Source organism: Mustela lutreola, chromosome 14 (assembly GCF_030435805.1).
Source record: "Mustela lutreola isolate mMusLut2 chromosome 14, mMusLut2.pri, whole genome shotgun sequence".
NCBI lineage: Eukaryota > Metazoa > Chordata > Mammalia > Carnivora > Mustelidae > Mustela > Mustela lutreola.
In genome coordinates, this window is record NC_081303.1 from 49,129,037 (window position 1) to 49,148,996 (window position 19,960).

The 19,960-nt window shown below is 49.2% G+C and overlaps 1 long non-coding RNA gene across 1 annotated transcript in view; it reads right to left on the reverse strand.

Moving 5' to 3' along the window:
• LOC131815143 (uncharacterized) overlaps positions 1-438 on the reverse strand; it is a 48,405-nt gene extending 47,967 nt beyond the window's left edge. Inside the window, exon 1 of the long non-coding RNA XR_009347590.1 lies at positions 213-438. This is a non-coding gene — a long non-coding RNA (uncharacterized LOC131815143). The remainder of the gene's footprint in view (positions 1-212) is intronic.
• Positions 439-19,960: the final 19,522 nt, after the last annotated feature.

Genomic DNA, 19,960 nt, shown 5'->3' on the forward strand with positions numbered 1-19,960 from the left:
TCCGAAATCACAGCGCCACACTTCGCCATCACCCACATGGTCCATTCTCGCGGCGGCTGCCATCAAATAAATGCAGTCTGGCAACCAACACATGTTTCAAAATAACTCAAGCTGTTTGTGCAAATTCTCAAATACTAGGAAGCGGACGCAGTAAATCGGAACTATCCTTCTCGAAATCCTGTTTTTCCTCCCCCACGTATTTCTCTACATACCACATCAGATCCTGGACCTCTTCTCTTCCACATTCCTGCTTCCCAAACTCCTCTTCCGGCTGTAGCCACACACCCCTTCTCCTTCTCTCCGCGCTCCTCCTGATTCTGCAACACCAGAGCCCACACGACACACTCTGGAGAAAGGGTCGGGAAGCAGGTGACGTGGTAAAGCCCCTCTTTCCCAGGCAGGAGAGAATGGAAACATTCATGCAGCAGTTGTTTATTCCCTGTCACCTGTGAGCTGTCCCCATAGATAGCCCTTCCAGATCATGCCAAGTCCCAGCAGGGCCGGGCCGTTTCCAGACAAAATGACCATACCGACCTGACTCTTCCAGTCAGCCCTGATCTAAATATTTTGTTCTCACCCCAAGCTACAGTGAGCCACCGTTAGTCAACTGTCCCAGTTTTGAGCCGAGAAAATATGGTCACCAGATTTCTGACCCACCCTTCTTCTTAGAAGAATCTTAGAATCATATACTCTGATTATATTAAATACTTCCCGTATTGCTATGGACTGAATGTGTGTGTCCCCGTAAAATTCAGATGTTGAAATCGTCACCCCCCCCCATGTGATGGTGTTTGGATGTGGGGCCTCTGGCAGGTGAACTAACACCCTGTTCTGTCCTCATGAATGGATTAGGGGTGCTATGAAAGGGGCCCCAGAGAGCTCCCCTGCTCCTCCTGCCATGTGAGGACTCAGCCCAAAGACTCAGGAAGTGGACACCAGGAAGTGGTGTCAGGACACCCTGACACCAAAGCTGCTGGTAACTTGATGACAGACTTCCCAGCCTCCAGAACCTGAGAAACAAATTTGTGTTGTTCCCAAGCCACCTCATCTGCTGTATTCGGTTACAGGAGCCCAAACAGATTCACACATGTATTGCAGTTGATTCCATCAACGTCTGCTTGGTCACCTGGGGACTGTGAGTTCCTTAAGGTCCCAGACTATATTTATTCTCTTTCTGGGTTAAGCCTCAGGAACCGGTGTGTACTTGTTAGCTAATGCTGCATGACAAAGCATCTCAACTATGAATGACTAAAACAGTCATCATTTCTTAGTTCTCATTGTTTCTGTGGTTCCAGAGTCTGGGAGTGGCTTGGCTGGGGGCTTCTGGCTCAGCTCTCGTGCTATTGTGTGGTCAAAGAGCTGCAGTCTCTGAAGGTCTGCTTGGGACTGAAGGATCCACCGCCAAAGGTTACCTCTTCCCACAGCTGCCAAGTCGGTGCTGACGGTTGGCGGGAGGTCTTGGTTCCTCTCCCACTGGACCCTCCCTGTGGCCTGACTTCTCTACAGTGTGCCTGTTGGGCTCCAAAGGAAAATCATCTTGAAACAGAGAGAGGTGGGGTACCTGGGTGGCTCAGTGGGTTAAAGCCTCTGCCTTCCGCTCAGGTCATGATCCCAGGGTCCTCTGATAGAGCCCCACATCAGGCTTTCTGATCAGTGGGGAGTCTGCTTCCTCTCCTTTCTCTCTCTGCCTGCCTCTCTGCCTACTTGTGATCCCTATCTGTCAAATAAATAAATAAAATCTTAAAAAAAAAAGAAAAGAAAGAAAGAAACAGAAAGAGGTAGACAGAAACTGAATCCTGTTTTATAACCCAACCTTTGGAAGTCATGTCTTGTCACTTCTGCTGTCCCCTACTGGTCAGGGGACTGTTAAACCCTGCCTCTCAGTGGGAGGAGCTCCAGCGACGTATAAGAAGAGCTCGAGGAATGGCATAAATACACAGGCATGACCCCGTTTGGAGAAGACAGAGCACCAGAACATCTCCAGCCCTTGCGAGCCCATAACAAATGCTCCCTGGTGAACTTAGCACCCACTGGCACCTGAAACTGAAACAGCTCTCCCTGAGATAAAGAGGGAAATACATCCAGAGTCTTAAGTCTTTACCCCTTCCTGGATCCACAACCCTGCCATGAAATCTTAGCATGTCTTCCCTACCCTGACTCTGGCCCCAACCATATGACTTGTCTTGATGGTTGGGCTGTTAGCAGATGTGGGTCAGACTTTAAATGCGCTCGTGTGTTTCTCCTGGGGTTTCTGCACTTCAGCCTTTGATGGGAAAATAAGCTGGGCTGGCCCATTGGAGGATATGAGACATGTGGAAAGGAGCCGATTTGCCTCAGTTGTGCCAGCTGAAGAACACCAACACACAAATATGGGAGCAAGACCAGGGAAGATGAGAAGAGCCACCCATCACCCCGCGGGCTTGTGAGCTAAATGAATATGTATAGTTTTAAGGCCTCAAGTTTGGGAATTGATCATTTATGTGCATTTTTAAGCAATATGTAAACCCTGTAGCCTCTCCTCTTACTCTTGCAGAAAACACCTTGTGAGCTGGGAGCCTGTGTTCTAGGTCAGGCTTGGTATCTCTAGAAGGTGAGATAATAGCTCCTCAATGGCCATATCCTAATTCCCAGAGCCTGTGGATATGTTACCTTATGCAGCAAAGGGGACCTTACAGATGGGATTAAGAGTCTTGAGATGGACCAACAAGCACCCGATCAAAGAGCCTGTGAAGAAGCTCTATGACATTGACACGGGCAAGGTCAACACCCTGATCAGGCCCAATGAAGAGAAGAAGGCATAGTTTGGCTGGTTCTTGACTCTGCTGCTTTGGATGTTGCCAACAAAATTGGGATCATCTTGGGGTATCTGGGAGGCTCAGTTGGTTAAGCCTCTGACTCTTGATTCAGCTCAGGTCATGATCTCAGGGTTGTGAAACCGAGCCCCACCTAGGGCTCAGTGCTGGGCATGGAGTCTGCTTACGATTCTCTCTCTCTCGGAGCACCTAGGTGGCTCAGGGATTAAAGCCTCTGGCTTTGGCTCAGGTCATGATCTCAGGGTCCTGGGATCCAGCCCTGCATCGGACTCCCTGCTTGGCAAGGAGCCTGCTTCCCCCCTCTGCCTCTCTGCCTGCCTCTCTGCCTACTTGTGATCTTTGTCTGTCAAATAAATAAGTAAAATCTTTAAAAAGGGGCGGGGGGATCATCTAAACCAGGGCACCTGGGTCACTCAGTTGGTTAAGCATTTGCCTTTGGCTCAGATCATGATTCCAGGGTCCTGGGATCAAGCCCTGCATTGGGCTCCCTGCTCAGGGAGGGGCCTGCTTCTCCCTCTCTTGCTCCCCCTGCTTGATCTCTTTCACTCCCTCTCTCTCTCTCAAATAAATAAATAAATAAAACTTTTTAAAAAAATAAGTAAACTCAGTCCAGGTGGCTAAACCTAAATGTAACTTTTTTTAACCATAGAGAACATAAATTAAAAGATCTTGAGATGGGGTAACCATCCAGCATTATCCAGGTGGATCCAGTCTAATCACAAGGTCAAAGTCAGAGGGGAGGTGTGAAGGCAGAGCAGAGGCTGGAGGAAGGATGGGCCAAGGAATGCAGGCAGACCCTAGAAGCTGCCAAAGGCAAGAAAACAAATTCTCCTCTAGAGCCTTCAGAAGAAACACCATCTGTTGAAACTTTGATTTTCACCTGTAAGACACTGCAGACTCCCAGAACTATAAGAGAATAAATGTGATGCTATAAAACACCAAGTTTATGATAATCTGTTACAGCAGCAATACAAAACTAATATAGTAACTACCAACAGTATGACCTAGAAGCAGTCAGGTACCACTTATGGACGTCACTTATTCCTTCTGGCAAATGAGAATGTGTGGTATGTTAAAGATGGATACTCCCCCTTTTGAGAGCTGGGTTGGCCTTTGTGCCTTGCTTGACCAATAGAATGTGGCAGAAGTGATGTTCTGGAATTTTCAAAGCTTGTAATAAGAAAGCTTGCAGCTTCCAGCTAGATCTCTCAACACTCTTTGGAAGCCTAGCAGCTAGTCCCCATCTTAAGCCAGGCTTGTCTCCTAAGCCGCTGGTTACCCTTGCTCAGTCTTTTACCCGGAATCTCTACCCTTCAGAATGCTACCAACCACCTTCCCGACATACACACATACACACACCCCACCCCAGTCCCTTCAGAATCTTCAGAGAGGTCGCAGGAACCAAACTTCAGATAGGTGTCCACAGATGGTCTGGACAGAGAATCCAGCTTCCCACCCAGTAATAGCTTGGCTCTCCTCCTCTCTGTATCATGCCTTCCATTGGCTTCTGGAGGCAGAGCAGGCTTGGCAGCTTCCCTTAGAGCTGTCATCTCCGGCCGTCCCACCCTGCCATTTTCTTGGAAGCTAGTGAGTTAGGCCTGAAGTTTGGTGGGGTTGGACAGGGTGGGGAGTATGGTTCAGCAGAAGGCCTGGGAGTTAGAGAGCTGGGGCTTGGAGTTGAGCTAGGACAGGGAGAACGAGCAATGCCTTTATATGTTTTCTGCTTTTCAAAAGTACACGACTTCACTCTGGGGGATTGTGCTTTCATGAACAAAGGTGACAACTGAAAGTGGGGTGCAGTGTAGGGATCCCTGAGAGAGGCAGTATGCACCCCAGAGCAGCAGCGAGAGTGGGGGACCCTCACCCAGCTCCTTCCCCAGAGGGGAACTGTGCTCAGCACCTCAGCGTCCAGGCACCGGCGGAACTGTGTCTGTGAGCATTGCTGCCTTATCTCCACTTGCTCTGTACACGTGTTAGCAAGATGTGGCCTGAGGTATCAGAAACCCTGGGAGAGGTCATTTTGGGGTCTGGGAACACTCAAGATGTTTTCCATGTAAATTAATGGCAAGTGCGTCTTTGTTTTCTGTCATTTCCTCTTGCAAATGTTTTCAGAGGAAGGATCTATTTCCTGATAGTGGGGGAAACCTGTATTTGGAAGATGTTGGTACATTCCAAACCTTCTAACTCATTGACTCCGACTTCTATTGTCTTACAAGTTTTGTGCACCCATGGCCTCCATGTCTATTTGCCAAGCACAGGAACAGGGTTACGATTTTCAACAACAGAAATTTCAGCATTGCCCCAAAGACATCGTCTATAGTTTTTGTTTGTTTGTTTGTTTGTTTTATTTAAATATTTTATTTACTTATTTGACAGAGATCACAAGTAGGCAGAGAGGCAGGCATAGAGAGAGAGGTGGAAGCGGGCTCCCTGCTGAGCAGAGAGCCCGATGCAGGGCTAGATCCCAGGACTCTGGGATCATGACCTGAGCTGAAGGCAGAGGCTTGGAGTTGAGCCACCCAGGTGCCCCGACATTATCTATAGTTTTAAAATAGATTTCGCCCCTCCTGTTATTTCATGCACTAGTCTACTTATCTCCGGGCTTTCCATATGTCATGCATCCCTCCATATCCTTTCTAGGAAATGGTAGATCCCAGGAGTCAAGATCCTGCTCTAGAGTCAGAGAGACCTGGGTCCAAACCCCAGTCTGCCTCTTAATGGCCATGCAGCCTTTGGTCAGTTACTTACCCTCTGCACACCTTGTTTGCTTCCTTCCTTCCTTTCTCCTTCTTTCTTCCTTTCTTTCTCTCTTCTCTCTCTCTTTCTTTCAAGATTTATTTATTTATTTTAGAAAGAGAGGGAGCACATGAGCAGAGGGAGGGGCAGAAGGAGAGGGAGGAAGAATCGCAAGCGGATTCCAAGCTAAGCACAGAGCCTGACGTGGGGTTCAATGCCATGATCCTGGATCATGACCTCAGCAAACCAAGAGTCAGACGCTCCACTGACTGAGCCACCCAGGTGCCCCTCGGTTTTCTGAAAAATGAAGTTGATAAATATCTCTACTTCCCAGGGCTTTTGGAGGAATTCAATAAAGCAGACCACATCAAGGGCCTGGCAGAGAGTAAGTGCTGAAAAAATGTTTAGACTCTCATTGCTTGGTTAGCTCTGAATAACACATTACACAACTGACTTCATCCCCGGGTCTTTATCTAGGAGACAAGATGCTGGGAGATGGGGAGACAGGGTGACCGCCTTGACGTAAGGCATTTCTGTTCTCCATTCCCATAATGGGCGAGATTGGAGGGGTGGGCTAATGAATTCAGAGATATGCCTGAATTCGACAAGAGTCTCTGGGACTAGGGGGTGGACTGTTATCCTCTCTGTCCTGTCCATTTCTCTGCTCTAGTGACAGCCTTTAAGCCTTGGTGTCTTAGTCCACAGGGTAGGAGAAAATTCTTCAAGGCAAGGCTGAGGGAGAAAAGCCCGGTTGAAGGACTGACGCACCATTGAGAGAACTTGGAAGTAAATCTGTTGCTTGTGTGTGTCTGTGGGAATATTTAAAAGTGGAAGTTTCTAGGGGCACCTGGGTGGCTCAGTCAGTTAAACATCCAAGTCTTGGTTTTGGCTCAGGTCATGAGTCGGGGTCGTGAGATTAAGCCCCGTGTCAGGCTCTGTGCTGATCGTGGAGCCTGCTTAAGATTCTCTCTCTCCCTTGCTTCCTGCCCCTCCCCCACACCACCTCTCCCCGTCCTGCTCGCTCGCTCGCTCTCAAATAAAAATAAAAATTAAAAGTGCAAGGCCCTGTAAAAAACACAAAACTGCAGGATGGCATTAAGTGACAGAGTCACCCCTGCTTCTAGGCAATCTGAACAGATTCCCACCATCCCAATTTCCCTGGGGGGACATGAACCCACACTTTTTGGTACAGATGATCTGGAAAGTACTCCCTGACATATAACATAGGTCCCTCTGCCTCTGCTGCCTGCCAAAGCCCTTCTCTCCCTTCTCAGGGGTCCCCCTCTGCTTCAGCAAGAATCTTTTCCAAGTGCACGTTTGCAGCCCAGCCTAGTGGGAAGCCCCTGAAGGCAGAAGGTTCCATGACTCCACCTCACAAATTGGTGGGGATGGGCGGGGAGTGCAGGACTTGCCAGGGCGTCTTCCACAGGAGCGGGTGAGGCAGCTGTTCCAGACATCAGGGCCGCCGGGACATTAAAGACGTGAAGGTCAAAGGAGCCAGTGTCTGGACTCTCCTCTGGGCCGCCCTTACCAGCAGGGACCCAAACACACGGTGTTCATGACCCGTTACGCCACCCGAGGTGGCGACGGCTATGAAATTGCAAAGCCTTTTCCATCTCCAGCCCCTGTTCTGGTAACTTCACTGTTCATTGCTAATTCTTCCAGTTTTTCCGTATTTGCCTGAGATGAATGAATGACTAGATTCAAGAGGGGTTTTTTTTTTCAGTCAAATGTTTGGAAAGTGGCTGCTAGCACTACAATGACCCTCTTTCTCCTTTTCTTTTTTTTGAGAGGAGTTGGAATAATTTCTCCTTCTTCATTTAAAAAGCACCTACGTAGCTGCACTTGTGGTGAGCATATATAACGTATAAAGAAGTCAAATCACTATGTTGTATACCTGAAATCAATGTAACATTGTGTGCCAACCATACTCAAAAAAAAAATTTTTTTTAAAGGCACCTTAAGATTCAGTTTTATATTATACAGTGATCCCTGCCTGACATCTTCCCAGAAAGCCTCAGTTTTTAAAAAGGCAATTTGTTAAATCTGTATGTTGATATGATTGAAGTTTTATGAATTGTTCGCAAAGTCATGTATATGAGAAGTGTGACTGCCTTGTTTTCTTTAATTTCTATTTTGACTTTTCATTCAGTTGGATTGGCAGAATCTTCAAGAACCAAACCCTTTCCCCAAAGGGGTATCTAATGGATGGGACAGAGGAGGCCCATGTCCCCTGTTTAAAGAAGCTTCCTCTGGGACCTCCATCACCCCACCTGGTCTTGGTGGGTAGATGCTCTTTGTTCCTCCCCTGTGATCCCTTCAGAGTGATGGTGATGGCTCTCTCTGTTACCTCTCTGCCACCCAGAGATGACTCTGGAGCCCCACCATGTGTGGAACATAGAGAAAATTCCATAAGGCCTTCACCCGCCTAGACGTCCCATGTAGCCTGTCTCCTCCCCGAGCTCCTAGCCACCTGGAGCTGTCCCCATATAATATGGTCCAGACCTCCTGTTGGGAGATCCCTCTTATCTCCCTCTCTGGGGCTCAGCGTGGTCACTGGGTGAAGAAATGAGTGCAGAGTCAGCTTCTCCAAAACTTACTCGAGAGCAGGCATCATGTCTGGGTCACTTCGAATCCCCAGGGCATACAGAGCAGTGCCAGGACTGAATAGCACCAGCGAACCCGGACGTGGTGTTCACCGTGTTCCCAGCACAATTCCCAGGTTCTAGGGGCTTTACACGTCCTGGGCCATTCAGCACCTCACAATTCCCCCGTGAGATACTCCACTCATCCCACTGATAGATGAGGAAATATTTAATGAATGAATGAATGAATGAATCATACTTTCTAGAGAGCTGATTGGTTTCGAGAAATATGGATGTGAGTCATTTCATAAACATGGCTTTGTCAGGGGCGAGAAGTGTCTCACTCTGTTCTGATCATGTCTAGGGAGGGGAGAAGGAGAGACTCCAGGAACAGATGTGATTGTTTTCTGGAAAAGAGAGCTTCCTGTCACATTGTGGCAGAACCAGAGCAGGTCTTCCAGAAACCCACTCATGAAGCCCCAGGCCAGTCCAGCCTCAGCCAGCCTCCTCCCAAAGATGAGAGGGTGTGACACAGGACAGACGCAGGGAGTGACTCCACGGCAGGGAAGATGACATTCTTACTTCCCATCTCCTTCTTCTTAGGCCACCAGCCCCAGGACCCAGCCTCTGGCAGCCGTTGGCTCTCTTGCTCAGAAAGTGACAAGGAAAATAGTTTATATCATAAAGTAATGACAAGGCCCCTGCCTGCAAAGAGGGCAGGCCACCGGGCCCATTCACTGCTACCCTTAAGCTGAACAAAGCCTTTGAGACCCCAGAATCCTGCCCTTTGCCACAGAAGGAATCAGGGGATGATCCCAGCCCTGGGTTTGTTTGGAAGAGCCAGTAGGATTCAGAAAAAAATAAATAATAAAATAAAATGCAGAGGGGTCAGCGAGCAGGTCTCCAAATCACACCACAACCACAGCACCTGGGGTGGCTCCTATCCTCAATCTCCTCCCATGTTTCAAGACTTTATCCTTCGGGCACTACCCGTTCCAGAAGACTTTCTGGAAATCGCTTACAGGTCTCCTCTCTTGGGCCTCCGCACACAGCTCAACACCGGGGCTCTTCCTCGTGCTGATGCTTCTCTCTCGCCAGCCTGCGAATCCTAGTCTCCACAGGGAGCTGTGGGCCTCCTGCATCCAAACCTCCTGGCGGAACTGGCACCCCACAGGGCTCGAGGGGTTCATTAGACAGCCTGTCTGTTCCACTCACAAATACCCCCTCCCCGTGAGGGAAGCCCCAGCTGTCAGCCTGAACGATCTGCCCTTCCATTTTGAAGTACATTTTCGGATGCTCCTTAGCACCATTTTCCAGAAAAGGGGTATAGCAAGAGCTTACAAGGGTCCTGAACTCTAGACCCAGACTTCTTGGGCTCAAATCCCACTCTGCCACCTACTAAATGTAAATTCACAGCGAATTCCTTAACCAGGCTGTACCCGGTTTCCCTGTCTCTGAAGTGGACATAGAGCCTACGTCACAGAGCTCCTGTGAGGGGTGCGTGAGTCAGCGCGCCCAGAGGGTGAGGAGCAGGGTCCGCCACACAGCAGGAGATTCAGTAGATGTTGTTCTCACATGGTTTCATGTGATTGTCACAACCGAAAAGTAGGTAAAGAAACTTCCTCTTTGCAGAGGAGGGAAACCAGGCTCTAAGAAGTTAAATGGACTTGCCTCAGGCAGCACCACAGGGTTACTCAAAGCTAGGATTCTGAGCCCCACAGACGTGGCATAGAGACACCCTGAGCTCTGGCATCCCTACCACCCCGCCATCTCCCCTCCTTTGGCATTCCTGTGGCTTCCCTACACGTTCTTGAAGTTTTCCAGTTAACAGAAGGCGCTCCCACCCCAAAGCCACCATGGGCCCGGGGAATGGTGTCCCCTTCACCACACTCCTGCCTTTCTGGTCTCGGGCAGGGAGCCCGGCAGGAGCCACACTGGGCTCCCGTGGCAGTGCTGGTGGGCTCTGTGGACAGGCAGAGAGCCACGGCTCTCCCAGGGCCCAGGGTGCACAGGGTCCTATAGATTATCTCCAGGCATCAACCTGTCAGACTTCACGGACCGAGAAGCCCAGGGCCCAGGCCAGGGAAGCCCTGTCCGGTGGGGACGCCACAGACCCTCAGACTTGACCACTGGGTCAGCCTAGTAGACCAGATGTGCCGGAAAGGGGGCTGAGTAAGGGTCCCTGGACAGGCTGAGAACCACTCTGCATAGGAACCAGATGTCACCTGAGAGACAGAGGCTGTTACACAGAATATCTGGGTGGGATCCTCAGGACCAGCCTGGACAGAGACAGGCCAGCGACCCCTTACGAAGTGCTTATATGAATTGCCGTGACTGTCCCTTCGGAGTGTTCTAGGCTCTGCAACCCACACCGTCCAGTCACAGATGTTGTTCCACAAACGCCTTCTGAGTTGGTATTGATAATATCTCCTTTTACAGATAAGGACTGAACCTCAGAGCTTCTGCTTCCAATTCAGAGGTCTTGCTGTTAACCTTGCTGTCGGAGGGCTGCAAACCTAAGCTGGGAGGCAGGCATTCCGGGCTCGCGAGTGACTGAAGCGGGCCGGGATGGGGTGGGGACAGGACTGCGGGTCGTGCTCTGTGCCTGATGATTGTTGCCAGGTGGGAATGCAGCCTCAGGATTGCGAGATCTTTGGATTTTTCCAGAGAAGCTGAAAATCTGGATTTTTTAAAATGCGAAATTTCCCAGTTTTAAGTGCTGGAAACTGATTTAATTTTGCTTAAAATATCTAGTGGCTAAACAAGACACATTCTTGGGCTGGACTTGAGTGCAGGCTGCCAGTTTGCAGACTCGGGCCCACGCGTAGTTCTCCAAGATGCCAGTGAAGCTGGGATTAGCCCCCACCTTCCTTGACAGAATTCAGACATTCAAGTGCCCCTGGGGTGGGTCACACAGGAATGTCAGGTCTCATTTTGGGGGGGGCGTGTGGGATACAACTTGACAAAAGCACTCTCATGAAGCTTATGCTATTCTAAGTGGAGTGACATACCGTGAAGATAAACGTGTAAAATTTTTAGTGTCTTAACAATAACTGCTAAGGAGAAAAAGCAGGGAAGGCACTTAGGTTTTGTGCCAGTAATTCAGTTACAGACAGGGTGACCAGAGATAGCCTCACCGAGGAGAGGAAATGTAAAGACCTGAACGAGAGGAGAGGAGGGAGTCATGTGCCTATCTGCAGGAGGAACGTCCAGAAGAGGGGAATAGCAAGTACCAAGGTCCTGAGGCCCAAGGAGACTTCTGGGGTGGTTGAGAGGCAGAAAGCAAGCAAGAGTGGCTGGAAGAGGAGTAGTAGTATTAGAGGTCAGAGAGGTAAGAAGAGGGGGGAAGGGGAAGCCAAAGTGCCTGGGGCCTTGGGTTTTACTCTGAATGGGACTGGAAGCTGTTAGAGGGACAGGATCATTCTTGCTGCTGTGTTGAGACTAGAATGAAGGGAAGCAAACAATGAAGGGAAAAAGAGCCTTTCTGAGGCTCCGGCAATAAGCCCATGTCTGGGGCCAGGGTGGTGCTGTGAAGACAGTGAGAAGTGATCCAACTCTGGGCATACTTGGTAGGTAAACCCAGTGATGTGCTGGTAAAGGCCTAACAACCGGCTTGTGGGGTGTGTGTGCGGGGGGCGGGGGTGCTTGGTTTCCGTTGTGTAAATATCCTTGATGTGGCTGATTTCAAGCCACCTAAGGGATGTCAACCGGCTCACAGGATGGATTCCTAACAATTTTACAACGGACTCTTACAAGCCCATACAGACCAGTGTCCACACACTGCTGGGTAGAACTGTGAGCACTTGCTGATGGATTGAATATGAGAAGCAAAAGAAAGAGACACAGTGAATTCTGAGATTTGGGCAACAGATAAAATGGAGTCGCCATTTGTTCAGATGGGGAGGAGTACCATGGGATCGGGTTTGAGGGAAATAGCAGAGATCTCAGTTTAGACGTCATAAATTTGAGAAACCCATTATGCCTTTTATTTTTAAATATCACAAGACATTGTTACTGTTTCATAAAGTCAATGTTCATTTAGATTTACCACCTGTTTCCCACTCTCTTTGCTCTTTGTTCATTCTTGCCTCTCAGACTTTCCATGTGGGCTCATTTTCCTTCTGCCTAAAGGTCAGGACTTCCCTTCGTGAAAATCAGCTGGTAGCAAACACCCTGTTTATATTTTGTTTGTTTGTTGTTGTTTTAAAGATTTTATTTATTTATTTATTTGTCAGACAAGGAGAGATCACAAGCAGGCAGGGAGGCAGGCAGAGAGAGAGGAGGAAGCAGGCTCCCCGCTGAGCAAGGAGCCCGATGCGGGACTCGATCCCATGACCCCAGGATCATGATCTGAGAGGAAGGCAGTGGCCTAACCAATAGGTATCCCTTGTTTTGTTTTTCAAACAAGATTTTCTTTCTTTCTTTCTTTCTTTCTTTCTTTCTTTATTTGAGAGGGAGAGAGGGAAAGAGAAAGAGAGGGCATGAATGGGGTGAGGGGCAGAGGGAAAAGCAGAATCCCCACTCTGGGCAGGGAACCCATGTAGGACTGAATCCCAGGACTCCAGAATCATGACTTAAGCTGTAGGCAGACAAATGACTGAGCCACCCAGGCACCCTTTTTTTTTTTTAACTTTATCTTCTGCAATGTCTGCATTTCACCTTTGTTCTGGAAATGTATTTTCACTGAAAAAAAGAATTTTAGTTGGGCAGCTATTGTTTCTCAGCATACTGGAAAAAAATTTTTTTAAGATTTATTTATTTATTTATTTGTCAGAGTGAGAGAGAGAGAGAGAGCACAAGCCGGGCCAGCAGCAGGCAGAGGGGAAAGCAGGCTCCCCACTGAGCAGGGAGCCCCATGTGGGACTCTATCCCAGGACTTTGGGTTCATGACCTGAGCTGAAGGCAGTTACTTAACTGCACCACCCAGGAGCCCCTGAAAATAATTTTGAAGACTGTGTGTCTTTCATATTTTCTTTGTGTGTTGATATACTAAAGTTTCACCATAACTTGTCTGGCTTTAGATATCTGTTTATCGTGTTTGACTTGCCATTTGTCTTCTTTTCTTTTTTTTTTTTAAGATTTTATTTATTTATTTGACAGAGAGAAAGAGATCACAAGTAGGCAGAAAGGCAGGTAGAGAGAGAGGAAGGGGAAGCAGGCTCCCCGCTGAGCAGAAAGCCCAATGCGGGGCTTGATCCCAGGACCCTGAGATCATGACCTGAGCTGAAGGCAGAGGCTTTAACCCACTGAGCCACCCAGGCACCCCTGCATTTGTCTTCTTGAATTTGTGATTTGTTGCTATTGTTCTTCAGTTCTGAAGTGTTATCAGTTGTGATTTGGTCACCATGCTGCCCCCAGTCCGTTTAGCTCTCTTGTGTTCCTGGGACTCCAATTAAACACGTGTTGGTTCCTCTCCCTCTGTCCCTCTACAGCTCTTAACTTGTCTTTAGTAGTATCTGCCTTTTTTGTTTCTCTGGCTAAATTTTGGGTAATTTTTTCTATCTTGTAGTTTATTGGTTCTCTCCAAGTGTATCTTTTGAGCTTTTATTTTCATTAATTGAATTAATTATTTCTGGAAGTTTGAGTTGGTCTTTTTCCAGATATAAATTGTCATAGTTTCTTATTAACTGCAAATATTTTCAAGCATGTCTTATCTAAACACAGTAATCATACTTGTTTTCTAATCTGGGCCTGATAAATATAAAATCTAACCTTTTTGCAGTTTGGTTTCTTTTGTCAGTTGTATCTGCACTTTCTTACTCATGGTGCTTGTTCTCTGGTATATTTGATTATTTTGTGTTTGCTGCTCACTATGCTAGAAAAATAATTTGGTGAAATAGGTTGACATGGAGGAGATAAGACTGCCTTCCTGCAGAGAAATGTTCTTGTTTGTTTCATTTTGGTTTTTTGCTTTTGGCATGCACCTGGGGGCACTGATCTGGAACCACCTTAAATCAAGTTCAGGTTACTGAGTTTCCCTGAACCAGACTGTGATGAGAACTCTGTGAAATTGTTACCAATATGGTTTAACTTTGGTTTACTTTTACTCTCAGGGTGTAGTCCTTTGTCATCCTTGCTTATAGAGGAGAATATCTTCCTATCTTCTTCAAGACCCAAGCTTTGATTTGCATCTGAGATAAGGTTCAAATGTACTGGGATCAGCATTGCCCTCAGGGCAAATCTTCAGTGTCTGTCTCTGGAGTTTCTGTATTTCCTCTTCAGTTTGGCCTCATTGTTCATTCTCTATTACCAACTCTATTCTCAGCTCTTGTTTTTTAGAGAAAATAATTTAATATTTTATCAGTTTTACTTTATTACAAAATATTTCTTTATTTTTCAGAGAGAGAGAGCACAAGCAAGGGGAGCAGCAGGATCCCCGCTGAGCAAGAAGCCTGATGCAGGACTCCATCTCAGGACCCCAGGATTATGACCTGAGCCAAAGGCAGACACCTAACATACTGAGCCACCCAGGCATCTCTCAGTTTTACTTTTTTCCCAGTGATAAAATTAGTTCAAATAACTTAATCCACCATTACTGCAGATTGGTAATCTCACCGAATGGTTTGAGCGGTAGTGGTGACATGACATGGAATTTTCCAGGCTGTTGGAAACATTTTACATCTGATTGGGTGACGGTAGCCACAATGAGTATGTACATTGCCAAAGTTCATCAAACTATATGCTGAAAATGGGTACATTTTACTCTAAGCATAATACAGCTTAAAAAGTAATAAAAAATATCTTTTGTTTCCCATGAAGAATGGATTATAGAGTAGCAAGCAGCCCTGCACAAGATCCTTATGAGACAGTAAAGACTGGGCACTGCTCACCATCCCAGTCATCTGTGAGCCTGAAGTCTGGCTATGGGGAAGGTGGGGTGAGGGGGGAGTGAAATGCTCCCGGTTATAAATACAGCGCTAATGAGTTTGTAAGGTGAAGACGGGTTAGTAGGTAGCACATGAGGTTGAGTGGCTCATGAGGCTAAATCCGGAGCTACGTGGGAATGGATCTGGAGCACCGGAGGGGCCAGAGATGGGTGGGATCAACCCAGAGATGCCTCTTGAAGAAGGCAGCCTTGTCTTATAAGAAGAGAAAGGCCTAGAATGCCTTATCCCTCTTCTTTTATGGGCAGAGCTTGAAAGAAGGGAGGGTAGGTGAAGAGACATAAAAGTGAAGACAGTGGGGCATTCTGGGACATGGTTGGCAAGACCTAGAGAGCAGGGTGGGTCTTCTCATGTTTCCTCAGGTGCCAAGAGGGGCATGAAGGCCCCTGAGGCAGAGCCTTCCGAGTAGTAGGAAGCCTGTCAACCCACTCTTCCTGGGTTTAGCAGGAACCTGGGGCAGAGTTGTCCTTCCCGACCTGTCCGTCCCCATCAGCTTGGTTCCCCAGCAACTTTTGTGGAATCCTGGGACCCCCTCCCATGAGATGATAATGAAATAGAGGACACAGATCTACTACAGCTGCCTGGTGGTTTCTCACAAGTTATTTAATCTGAGTCTCATTTTCTTTTCTTTTCAAAGATTTTATTTATTTATTATATATTATTTATATTTATTATATATTATATATTATTTATTTATTATATATTTATTAGTGTGAATGAGAGAAAGAGAAGAAGAGAGAGGGGGAGCACAACCAGTGGGAGTCACAGGCAGAGGGAGAAGCAGACGCCCCCTTAAGCAGGGAACCCAACACGGGACTCCATCCCAGGACCACAGGACCACAACGTGAGCCAAAGGCCTATGCTTAACCGACTGAGCCACCTAAGCACCTCTGAGTCTCAGTTTTCTTTTATTGAAAATGGGGATAAAAATTAAACTGAGGTGATATAATAAGGTTCTTAACATAGCACCTGGCACCTAGCAGCCATTTAATGCATGGAAATTATGATTATTATGATGAATGAGACAAGACTAATACAAGGCAAACAAATGAGAGACTAATTTAGGACAGGATATAATTAAAGATATTTTTAGGTGGTAGAGACCAGACAGCCTTCAGCTTGGAAGCAAGTGGGGGCAAGAAATAGTAGCTAATTGTAAAAATTGTAAAAAATTGCAGTTAATTCCTCATACACTACATAGATGTGGTAGGCACCTCCTGTGTACTCTTCCCTGGCCCTTTGAAGCACTACCTATGACCTGGCCACTTATGATGTTATGCTATTGTGTCTATTTTCTTTTTCGTCAGCTCTGTGGATAGATGACTGACAAATAAAAATTGTATGGACGTTGCTTTTACACTGTGATCTTTTTATTTTTTTATTTTATTTTATTAAAAACTTTATTTATTTATTTGACAGAGAAGCAGGCAGAGAGACAGGGGGAAGCAGGCTCCCTGCTGAGCGGAGAGCCCGATGCGGGGCTTGATCCCGGGACCCTGAGATCACGACCTGCACGGAAGCCAGAGACTTAATCCACTGAGCCACCCAGGCGTCCCAACACTGTGATCTATTTAAAGGTGTTTTATTTTCTGTTTCTCGCATTAGACGAGCTCTCCAGGAGGGCAGAGACCATGTCTCTTTGACCTCTTCAGAGCATCACACAGCACCAGCCTCAAAGTAGGCACCCAAGAAACATCCGTGAACAAGAACAAGAAATATCCGTGAACAGCGCCAAGCCTGTGCAGGGTGCTGGGGACACCGTGAGCCTCACAGAGCTGTGATCTGAAGGGGACCCCAAGTGACTTCAGTTCAGTAATTGTTCTGAAGACAGTCTCAAGAGGTGAGCAGAAGGTATGAGGTAAGGAGCCTCGAGTGAAGAGAGAAGGACAGGCCCAAGGAGGCAGGTGGCAGCAGGGGCAGGCCCAGGAGCCCTGACGGGGAGGCAGAGGGGTACCGGAAGATGCGTTTAGGACAGCCGGATGGCAGGGTGGGGGGCCTAAGAAAGGGCCCAGCACTGGGCTTAGAAAGCAGAGTCGGGGGGTGCCTGGGTGGCTCAGTGGGTTAAAGCCTCTGCCTTCGGCTCAGGTCATGATCTCAGGGTCCTGGGATCCAGCCCTGCTTCGGGCTCTCTGCTCAGCAAGGAGCCTGCCTCCCCACCTCTCTCTCTGCCTGCTTCTCTGCCTACTTGTGATCTCTGTCTGTCAAATAAATAAATAAAATCTTAAAAAAAAAAAAAACGAAGAAGAAGAAGAAAGCGAAATGGGGTCAGGAGGAAGGCTGAAAAGTGGCCCCTGTGCCCCCCTGCGGTGGTGGATGGGGAGGAGGGTGCTTGGATGGGGAGGGGATCCGGAGCAGGGTCCCAGGCCGGGGGTGGGGGTGGTGCGGGGGAGCGGGCAGTGGGCGCCCCCTGCACCCCCCACCCACTGAGCTGAAGCCGGCAGTCCTGGCGGGCCTGCAGGGTGCGGAGGCTGTTGGGCCCGATGGGAGGGGAAGAGAGCGAGGCTGGAGAGCAGCGGCCCATGACTTAATCCTGTGGCAATGTGGCTGCTAATGAATTTCATATCCCCTCCCGAGCCTGGGGCTGCAGGAGGAAGCAGAAGGCAGGAAAGAGGGGGAAGCTAGGATTGAGCAGCCACCCCCGCCCCTGCCCTGGCCCAGGAGGAGGGGAGGCAGCAGAAGGACAGGTGAAGTGGGCCAAGTGGGGCCGAGAAGGCAGGGGAAGGTAGAGGAGGAAGGCCACCAAGGAGGAACCGAGTGTGACAGCCTCACACCCCCGGGGTCACCGCACATCACACCCGCCCTGGCCCCCAGAAGCCAGGCTCCCATCAGTGGCCTTCCTCCTTGTCCCCAGGCCCCCGCACACCCCCACCTCCAGGAACAGACAGGAGTGTGGCTGCCTGCCGAGAGCTACTGGCTTCTGGAGGGCCACAGATGAGTAATGCTAAAGATACAACAGTCCAGTGACAACACCAGTTACCTAGCACCCATCTCCAAGGAGCCCAGAGCTCCCTCAAGTCCAAGTTCTGCTGAAGGCGGCAGGGGGCTTCCCTTTTCTCCAGTAGGGTCCTACATACAAGAGAGGAGCCTGAATTCCAGCATGAGAGGCGAGGTGGAAGGAAGGAAGAACTTCCAAACAAGATCATTTCAGTCTGCGGAACACCGGGGGAAGGAAACATGGTGGGGTGACAGCCTTCATGTCGGGGGGTCTCTGGGGAAAGCAGAGCCACCAGGATCCCAGCTGTTTTCCCCCACTCCCCCCACCCCACTTTGCCAACCCCAAAGCCTCTCACTGAGCCCTGGCTGATGGAGCAGACGGACGGGGCTGCCAACCACCTTCCAAAACATGTTTTGCCTTTTTGCCTTCATTCTGTGGCTTGGCTCGACGGGGCTTGAAAATTCCCCACACCTGAAGTGGGCCAAGATGGGCCGCTCCATTGCTAGCATCACTGTTTCCAGCCTGAAAGCACTACACTGTCCTCAGAACCGCCTTCTGGGATGTGACAACAGGCCTGGGGCCCTTAGATTAACGGGGTGGGGAGCTTCCAGGGCCACAGAGGGGGAAGGGGTGTCAGGAGGCCATAACTTGGAGCCTCGGGGTCTTGCTGCACAGTCCACAGTCCCTTCCCCAGAGTGCCGCCCAAGACGGGGCGTCCGGGATGGCTGAGGGCAGGCTGGGATGGCCACATTAGCTCACTGCAGGGGCTGCCTCTGTGCCCAGCAAATTACTTCCCTGCTCGCAGCCTTTAGGCCGGAGCTCCCTTGGCTAAATCCTCTGTCCCTGGATGCCAAGGCCAGCATAAACACCAAGAAGGAAACACAGTGTCTCTTGGCAAAGACGCTTCATAACAATGTTCTGGATCTTTCCTTAATACTGTTTCATGAGCTGCAGCCATAAAAAATTATTCATCTTTTACCCTGTATCCTTGGGGTCAGACAGTCATTGTGGGTCTGTGTCCCGATTGTCCTGTCTGTGTAGGTACTGCCCATTGTAGTCTGTGAGTCCGCTCTTACAGAAGAAGGAAGCACGTTTCCTGGCTCATTCCACGGAGTTCAGTGAATGGGCCCCGAGCCCCCAGCCATGCTCACAGGGCACTGAGTAGGGAGAGTGGGGATGAAGCCGAGCATGACTGCTCTTTCCCACACCATCAACTGGGAGAAACCCTTGTCATGCTGCTTTTGGGAAATGCCAGTCTGATGGGGGAGACACGGCGTCTGACTGGGGACATGTTCAACCTGATAGTCTGAAGGGCAGAGCAACAGCTTATGAAGAGGGGAAGTAGGAGACCCAAGTACCAAGCACAGGCGAGTGAGTATGAGCGGGAGGTGGGCTGAGTGTAGGAGCAGGCGGGCTCCAGGGAGCTGCTGGAGAAGGGGTGTTTGCACACAATCCGGATGGGGGCGCCGCTCTCTGCAGAGCCAAGCCTGGGGAGAGGGCAGGCCAGGCAGCTACCGGAGGACATGCTCTGCCTCCTTCTTCCTGCTTCAGTCTGCTACTGCCCTGTGTCACCAGCCCCAGGAGGTGACGAAGCCCCAGGCAGTGGGCAGGATTAAATCCACACATTGCTTGAGACATCCCACAGGAGCACTTCTGACACAGCGGCCCGGGGCCTCCGAAGCAGGAAACTGGGGACTAAGAACATTCTGGCTTCCATCTTTGTCTCTGGTTGGGTTCTTTCCCTTTGCAAGGGTTGGAGTCAAGAGGCTCATACACTCAGAAGGGAGCCGGAGGTGGGCAGCCCGAGCCCCGTCGTCTGGCTCTGAGCAAGACCAGGGCTCTGCACCACAGGTGGAGGGAGGGGGCCCACTCGGCCAAGAGGGAGATGAGCACTAGTCCTCCAGCTGCAGGCCAACCATTCAGACCTTGCAAAACAGAAGAAAGGAGAAATAAGAAGAAAGGAGGCCGAGGCCTGTGAGGTAATAGGAGGGCTGGACAAGCATCTGT